Genomic DNA, 8,978 nt, shown 5'->3' with positions numbered 1-8,978 from the left:
TAAAATAAAATCTTTATTGAGAAGCTACTAAGCGATAAATACCTGACTAACTCTGGAGTATTCTGGTCCACTGTGATTTAGTCTCTGAAAACTTATGATGTTTATGGTTTGTATCCCCTAATCTAGTAATCAGTTATCTACTGTTTTCATTCATTCACCTAGCCATTGAACATTTATTGGGTGCCTACTATGTGCCCAATGCTCAGAGAATCACATAGGGACAAAATATGACTTCTGATTTCAACAAGCTTATAAACCCATTATAAAATTTAAAGAAAGAAGCCAAAAATTGATAGTGTAATTAAATGCAAATAAAATATGAGATTTCAGAGGAAAAAGCAATTAATTTTCATTGTAAAGACTGGGGAAGATTTCAAAAGGAGTGTCATCTGAGTTAAAATTTGAAGGATAAGTAGAATTTTGGTGAGCAAAGAAAGTGGGAAGGAAGAGATTAGTTAGGTATTGCCACAGTTGTGCTATGTAACAAACCACCACAAAATGAAGTGACTTTAAACAACAATAATTTATTCTTATTCACACAGCCATAGATTGTCTGGGGATCCACTGATCTAGGCTGAGTTCTGCTAGGCTTGGCTCTAATCTTGTAGGGTATGTGTGTGAGTGTGTATATGTGTGTGTAATCCAGCCAACTTTTCTCATATTCTAAGAAGACTTCTTTTGCTGTGGAAGAACAGATGCCCAAAGAAAGCTTTTCTCATGGCCATGGCAGAAGTGCAAGAGAGCACGTTCTACTATTAAAGCACATTTAAGCCCCTGCTTGCATCACATCTGTTAATATCCTATTGGTCAAAGAAAGTCACATAGTTGAAGGATGGAGAAGTATATTCTGCCTCTAGTAGAACAGCAAAGTCACATAGAAAAGGGTGTAAACACAGAGAAGGTGAACAATTTGGAAGAATCCACCACAGAAATTCAGGCAGAGAGATCAAATGCATGGTCAGAGGTATGAAAGTACATGGAAAATACATAGATTGTTTAGATGGAGATAATAAAGCTAAAAACTTAATTTAAAATGTTTAAAAATGCTCTGGCAAAATTTCAGCCAGCCTTGAATATCATGCTAAGGAACATGGAATTTATTCTACAGTTCCAGGAAGCCACTGGAGTCCACATGATTATATTTGAGTTTTAGAAATATTAAAAGTAAGGAGACAATTTAGGAGGCCAGTGTAATAGTCTAAAAATGGATGAAAGTGGGGTGGATATGGCAGATGTTTGGGAGGTTTTAAGATATGTCTTCAAATTATTTGATATTCCTCCTTTCAAGAGGTGGAATTTAGTTCTGTCCTTGAGTGTGGACTGTAACAAAGACCTACAAATGTGGAAGTGACTTTGCAACTGGGTGATGGGTAAAGTCTGGAAAAAAAAATTTTTTTTAAGGTTATACAATAATTTATTGAGAGCCTCCTCTCCCCATCCTTGCAGTGTAGGTCACTTCTTCCACTTGTAGATTTTGCGTGCTAGCTCCAAGAAGATGGCCCGGGGAAGGGGTGCAGCGTACTGCTCGATGAGACTCATGAGGTAGCTGTAACTGTCTTCCTCATACTGCAGGAACACAGCCTGCAGATCCAGCTCCTCGTATAGTGCCTTCACCCGGGCCACCTTCTCCGCCTCCTTCTGCCCGTAATTCTCCTGCAAGATCTGGCGCTGTTCCGGAGTGGCGCGTTGTAGACACTGAACCACCAGCCAGCTGCATTTGTTGTCCTGGATGTCAGTGCCAACCTTGCCTGTCACACTCGGATCCCCAAAGAGGTCAAGGTAATCATCCTGAATCTGAAAGAACTCTCCCATCTCCAACAGGATCTTCTTAGCGTTGGCATGCTCCTTCTCCCCATCAATGCCTGCCATATACATGGCTGCAGCTACAGGAAGATAGAAGGAGTAGAAAGCTGTCTTGTACTTGACAATAGATTTGTACCTCTTTTCAGTAAATCTGCCAAGTTCCACATTGCCCTGGGGGGCTGTGATAAGGTCCAGGGTCTGCCCGATCTCAGTCTGATATGAACTCTGCAGGAAGAGCTCGATCAGGTTCAGATAATAAGGCTGCTCCCGGCAATAGTGCTTCAGCAGGCGGTAGATACATGCTTCCAGAAGCAGAGCATCATTGACAGCATCCAAACCTATGCCTGGCTTCTGATACCAGCAGAGCTGCCCCCGGCGGGTTAGGGATGAATCCACGATATCATCTGCTACCAGGAAGAACGCTTGCAGCAGTTCCACACACCAGCCCACGGTCAGGGCCCGCTGGAGACTATCAGCATCCTGTTTCTTTGGCTCCACCAGCTCCCGGAATGCTACCAGCACCGTCATACCCCGGTTGTACTTGCCTCCAATGGCATTGTACTCCAAGACCTCCTTAAGCTGGGAAATAGCATCTCCTGTCTCTGGGTGCCCCATCTCATCCTCAGTTAGCACCCTGACAATCTGAGAAAAGTGCTGGATGAAATCCTGCTTTTCTTGGGCATAAACATCCAATTTCTGATCTCCGTTCATTCTGAGGGAGGAGTGAAGTGCTCTGTTCCTGGATGCCGGTTCCTGCTTCTGGAAAATTTTTGATGTGCATGCTAGAAAAATCCTAGATTGCCTTGAAGGGAGTATTGATAGAAATGTGGATGTTAAAGCTGATGATTCTGGTGAGGTCTCAGGTAGAAATGAAAAACCTGCTATTGGAAACTGGTGGAAAGGAGATCCTTATTATAAAGAGGCAAAGAACTTGGCTGAATTCTATTCTACTGTTTTGTGGAAAGTAGAACTTACAAGTGATGAAATTTAGCTGAGGAAAGTTCTAAGCAAAGTGTGAATGGTTTGGTTTGGCTTTTCCTTATTGCTTATAATAAAGATAAATGGGTGGAAATTTTAAGCAAAAAGGAACTAGAACATAAAGATTTGGAAATTCTCAGTCTATGTGTATTACAAACAATGAGAAAGCTTGTTCTGCAGAGAACACCAAAGGTATGGGATTGCTGGATCAAATGGTAGGTCTAATTTTAGTTCTTTGAGGACTCTCCATACTACTTTACAACAGGTTGTACCAGTATGCAGTCCCACCAACAGTGTATAATGTTCCTTTCTCTCCACATCCATGCCAGCAAAATAAAAAAATAAAAATAAAATGGTAAAATTTCAAGGTGATATTGGCTTTGTAGAATGAGCTGGAGAGTATTCCTACCTTCCCTATGTTATGTAATAATTTTTGCAGTATAGGTACGAGTTCTTCTTTGTAGATCTGGTAAAATTCAGCTGTGAAACCATATGGTCTGGGAACTTCTTTTGTTGAGAGATTCTTTATTGCTGAATAAAATTCATTACTTGATATTGGTCTGTTCAGGAGTTCTGTTTCTTCTTGATTAAGCCTATGGAGGTTGTGTGCTTCCAAGAATTTGTCCATTTCCATAATGTTTTCAAGTTTATGTGCATAGAGATTTTTAAGGTATTCAGAGATGACATTTGTATTTCCATGGTATCAGTCACAATATCTCCTTTTTCATTTCAGATTGAGCTTATTAGGGTCCTTTCTTTTCTGCTTCTGGTTAATCTAGCAAGAGGTCTGTCAATTTTGTTCATCTTTTCAAAGAACCAATTTTTGTTTCATTAATCTCTGTATAATTATTTTGTTATCAATTTTATTTAGTTCTGCTCTGATCTTGGTTATTTCTTTTCTTCTGCTGGGTTTGGGATTGGTTTATTTTTCATTTTCCAATTCTTTGAGATGCTTTTTTAGATTGCTGAATTGTGATCTTTCTGTCTTTTGGATGTAGACATTTATGGCTATGAATTTTCTCTTATGACTACTTTTGCTGAATCCCACAGATATTGATAACTTGTACCCTTTTTGTCATTTAGTTTGAAGAATCTTTTGATTTCCATCTTAATTTCCTCCTTGACCCAATAACTATACAGCAGTAGGTTGCTTAATTTCTGTGGCTTTGTGTAGAGTTGAGGGTTTCTGTTGGAATTGATTTCTAACTTTATTCCATTGTGGTCTGAGAAGATAAATGGTATAATTTCTATTTTTTAAAATTTGTTGAAACATGTTTTGTGGCCTAAGATGTGATCAATCTTAGAGAATGTTTCACAACCTGATGAGAAGAATGCATATTGAGTGTTTTTTGGGTAGAATGTTCTGTTAATGTCTGTTAGGCCCATTTGCTCTAGATTTCCACTGAAGTCTCTCATTTATTTGTTTATTTTCTTCTTGGAGGATCTGCCCCATCCTGTCAGTAGGGTGTTTAAGTCCCTGGCTATTATGGTGCTGCTGTTTATCATTTTGTTTAGATCAAGTAGGGTTGCTTTATGAATCTGGGCACACCTGCGTTAAGTGCATAAATACTTAGGATTGTTATGTCTTCTTGTTGAATTATTCCTTTCACCATTATATAATGACCATCTTTGTCTTTCTTTACTTTTACTGATTTGAAGTCTATGTTATCTGATATGAGAATGGCTACACCAGCTTTCTTTTGGTTTCTATTTGCATACAGTATTGTTTTTCATCCTTCATCTTGAGTCTGAATGAGTCCTTATAGGTTAGATGCGTTTCCTGGAGATAGAAGATACTTGGCTTGTACTTTGTGTCCATTAAGCCAGCCTATGTCTCTTGAGTGGGGAGTTCAAGCCATTCACATTTATTGAAAGAATTGATATGCAGGGTGGATTTTTGTTCATCCTGTTGAGTGGAATTTTATTGCTTTGTTTTACCACTAAAGATGTGGAAACAACCCAAGTACCCATCAACACATGAGTGGATTAATAAAATGTGGTATATGTATATCATGGAGTACTATTCAACCATAAACAATGGTGAACCCTTTTTGTAACAAACTGGATGGAGCTAGAAACCATCCTCCTAAATGAAATATTGCAAGAATGGAAAAACAAACACCACATGCACTCATTATTAAATTGGAATTAAATAATCAACACTTATATGTATAGATGGTAGTAAAATTCAACAGAAATCAATCAGGTTACGGGAGTAACAGGGGATGGGTAAATTCACACCAAAAAGGTACAGTGCACACTATCTGGGTGATCAACACACTTATAACTTTGACTCAAACTATACAAAAGAAATTCATGCAACCAAAACATTTGTACCCCCATAATATTCTGAAATAATAAATAAATAAATAAATAAATAAATAAATGCCTTTGAATAGAGCTATTCAAAGGAATGAGATCATGCCTTACCCTTCAGGAAAAAAAGAAGAATTGCCTTGAAGGCAATTTGGAGATTATCAGAGCTTCTGCTCTTACCATAAGCTGAGAGGCCAAGGCTGTTTCCTTCCCAGTTTCAAATGGTGGGCCTACCTCCTGGGTTTCAGTGGGCCAGGATGCTCTCACCCAGTGCCTCAGGGATTAGGGCCTCCACATGGAAGGGGACATTACAAAGAAACATATGTGTTGAGTGTCATGCAGAGTGAGGAGTCAGAGCTGCTCCCTAGGGCCATGGGTGATGGTGACGTGGCCACCCCAGTGGGCATGGAGGGCAGAGCCTATATCCAAAGAGGATTATTGTCAAGCCTTAAGGTCTAATGGAATTTGCCCTGCTAGGTTTTTCACTTGCTTGGGACCTATCACCCCTTTATTCTTACTGATTTCTCCCTTTTGGAATGGGAATTTCTATCCTATGCCTGTGTCAGCATTATGTTTTAGAAGCACATAACTTTTCTGGTTCATAGCTAAAGAAAAATTTTGTCTCAGGATGAATCATATTTCAGCTATCACCCATACATGATTTAGATGATATTTAGATGACACTTTGGACTTGGAATTGATGCTGGAATGAGTGAAAACTTTCAGGGATGTTAGGACAGGGTGAATTTATTTTGTATGCAAGAAGTACATGAATTCTGTGGGGCCAGTGGTGGAATGTTATGGACCAGATTATGTCTTCCCCTCTAAATTCATAGGTTCAAGCCCCAACCTCCAAGAGACTATATTTGTAGATAGGGTCTTTAGGGGGTTAATTAAGTTTAAATGAGATCATAGTGGTGGGGCCTTAATTATATAAGACTGGAGTCCTTATAAGAAAGGGAAAAGATTGCATAAATCTCTCTCTATCCACACGTAGATAGAGAAAAGGCTGTGAGGACATAGGGAAAAGGGAGTCATCTGTAACCCAAAGAAAGAGACCTCACCAGACAACCAACCCCACTAGCACCTTGATTTTGAACTTCCAGCCTCCAGAACTGTGTTGTTTAAGGCACCCAGGCTGTGGTATTCTGTTATGGCAGCCCAAGCTGACTAATATAGACAAATTGAGTTTGAGACAGCAATGCATTTATGTTGTGGACATTTACTGGGCAGTTGGAAATACACATGGAGCTCAGAAGAGAGATGCAGCTGTGGAATCATCTGATCATTGGCATTTGGAGGTGGGTGAGATAGATCAATCAGAAAGAAGGAGAATATGGAGAAAAAGAAAAGGGGCACCCGAATGGAACTGGGGATGGAGAATGGAACCTATAGTTGAGTGGTTCAATGAGGAAGATAGAGTGATGGCCGAAAGGAGCTGTTAGAAAGGTAAAAGTGAACTATAGCAGAGGCAAGGGAAGTTTTGAAGCCATAATAGTTGATCAACAATGCCAAAAGGTCAGGAAATTCATGTAAGATCAAGATGAGGCTTTTAAACTTTCTCATTAGGGGTTCATTGGTAACCTTTGTAAGAAGTATTTAGTGTACTCTGAAAAGCTAACTTAGATTGGGTTGTAGTAGCCACTGTGATGCCCCACCCAGATCTCCTTTCAATGAAACATTTGTTGCTCCATCACTAGGAGTATTATCTGCACATGGTCTTTAGCAGCAGACCCTTTGGATATTGCATCAGCTGCAGAGAGTCACCTCTTCAGAGTCACCCAAGGTCACTCCTTTTCTCAGGATAGCACTCATCTATTGACTGATCCATTTGGGAGTATAAAGATCTAGCCATCTCAGCCTAACTCACGGCAGCTTTGAAGGGCTGTCTCACTTTGGAGAGCCTTTTGAAGTTGGCTGAGCAATCACTGGGTCTACATCACAGCACATGATATGATTTGGATATTTGGTGCCTTCAAATCTCATGTTGAAATTTGATTCCTAGTGTTGAAGGTAGAACCTACTGGGAGATGTTTGAGTTATGGGGGCAGATCCTTCATGAATGGCTTGGTACCCTGAGTGCTCTTTATTAGTTCACACATGAGAGCTGATTGTTTAAAAAAGTCTGGACTCTCCTCCTCTTTCTTGCTCCTTTCTCACCATGTGACACACTTGCTCCCTTTTGCCTTCCTCCTTGATTGGAAGTTCCCTGAATCCCTCACCAGAAGCGGATGCCAGAACAATGCCTTTTTTTTTTTTTTTTTTTTTTTTTTTACAGCCTGCAGAACTATGAGCCAAATAAACATCTATTCTTTATAAATTACCCAGTCTCAGGTATTCCTTTGTAGAAACACAAAATAGACTAACACAGTCATCTCCTCCCCCGACCCAATTCTGCTTCCACAGTCATTAATCTCAAGGGAACTCATTTAATAACTGACCTGCATTCTAACTCTATCTCAGAATCTCCTTCCAGGAAAACCCATCCTAAGACCCAGGGTGAAGGAAATAAGAAGAGGATACAAGTGCAGACTGCTTTTCCAAGGCCTCAAAGAATCAGTGTGAGATGGGCCATAACCTAAGGCCAAGAATTTTGTCCTCTAACCCCATATCTATACCAGACACGGAGTTTGAAACACAGTAGGTGTTTTTGCCTTGACTGTAGAACTTCAGAAGAAAGAAAAAGTTGGCAACTGGATGACTAGTTCTTCAGATTTTTCCTTTTACATATTTAGATGAAAATATTAGGTCAGAAAATCTTATATTGATTTAGAATGCCTGTTCCTTGCCCCCTGGTCTCCCAATGCGTGCACACACACATACACACACACACACACACACACACACACACTCTCTCTCTCCCTGTGTAGCTCCTAGAAATAATTTAAGCTAGAGATCTATGTGCTGGGGATACAAGATGGTGGATGATAAAAGCCGCCAGCCAGAGTGTCTCTGCAAAAAAGATAGAATTTAGAAGACAGTGTAAAAAATAAGCAGACAAACATACATCAGACAAGGGTCAAAACGAAGGGTACCTGAAACTATAGGATACTCCAGTCCCTCCCTGACAGCTTTGCCCAGAAGCAGAGAACAGACTTTTGACCCCTTCTAATAGCGTTTGTGGCACTTGAGGGCAGGCTTACCCAACCCAGCTCCATCCAGAATCACTCCCAGACCAGCCCTCACTAAGGTGGAGAATAAGGACACACCTGGAAGTCTCAGGGCCCCACCGACCACTTGAGGCACTAGAGTGCCTCTCCAGAGGAACAAGAGCTGGTTACAGGACCTGAAAACAACACTGTAGCCTGCTCCTCCCAGCAAGTGCCACCTACTGACAGGGAGATCATTCTGCACACTCTTTTATGGCATCTACTGACTCATCATACAGGGTGTGGTCAAATCCCACTCACAAACACCACCTACTGGCTCAGAGACTAAACAGAGTATATCATTATCCAAATGAAAAGCTAAAGATAAGAAACAACAACTGATCAAGATGGGAAGGAATCAGCGAAAGAACTCTGGAAGTATGAAGAATCAAATGGAAAGCACACCCCCAAAGAGGAAACTAGCTCTCTAGAAATGGACAGCAACCAAAGTGAGAACACTAAAATGACACGAGAAGAATTTTGAACATGGATTGTAAGAACACTTGATGACATTCAAGAAAATGGATACCCAACACAAAGAAACCACATAAAAAACCCAGAACCTGGAAGAAAAATTCACTAAATAAATGGAAAAATTAAAGAAAAATCAAACCAAACGTCTAGAAATGAAGAATCTATTCAGAGAACTACAAAACACAGTGGAAATCCTCAAGAACAGGGTAGATCAAACAGAAGAAAAAATCTCAGGGATTGAATATAACACCTTCCAAT

The 8,978-nt window shown here is 40.2% G+C and overlaps 1 pseudogene across 1 annotated transcript; it reads right to left on the bottom strand.

The window, feature by feature from the left end:
• Positions 1-1,390: 1,390 nt before the first annotated feature.
• LOC105881051 (farnesyl pyrophosphate synthase pseudogene) lies at positions 1,391-2,557 on the bottom strand (annotated as a pseudogene). The gene has a single exon (XR_001158511.2). The product of XR_001158511.2 is annotated as a farnesyl pyrophosphate synthase pseudogene (transcript).
• Positions 2,558-8,978: the final 6,421 nt, after the last annotated feature.

This window comes from Microcebus murinus, chromosome X, assembly GCF_040939455.1.
Source record: "Microcebus murinus isolate Inina chromosome X, M.murinus_Inina_mat1.0, whole genome shotgun sequence".
NCBI classification, from domain to species: domain Eukaryota; kingdom Metazoa; phylum Chordata; class Mammalia; order Primates; family Cheirogaleidae; genus Microcebus; species Microcebus murinus.
Note: the sequence above shows the minus strand (reverse complement) of the source record. Positions and strands in the feature narration are given on the sequence as shown.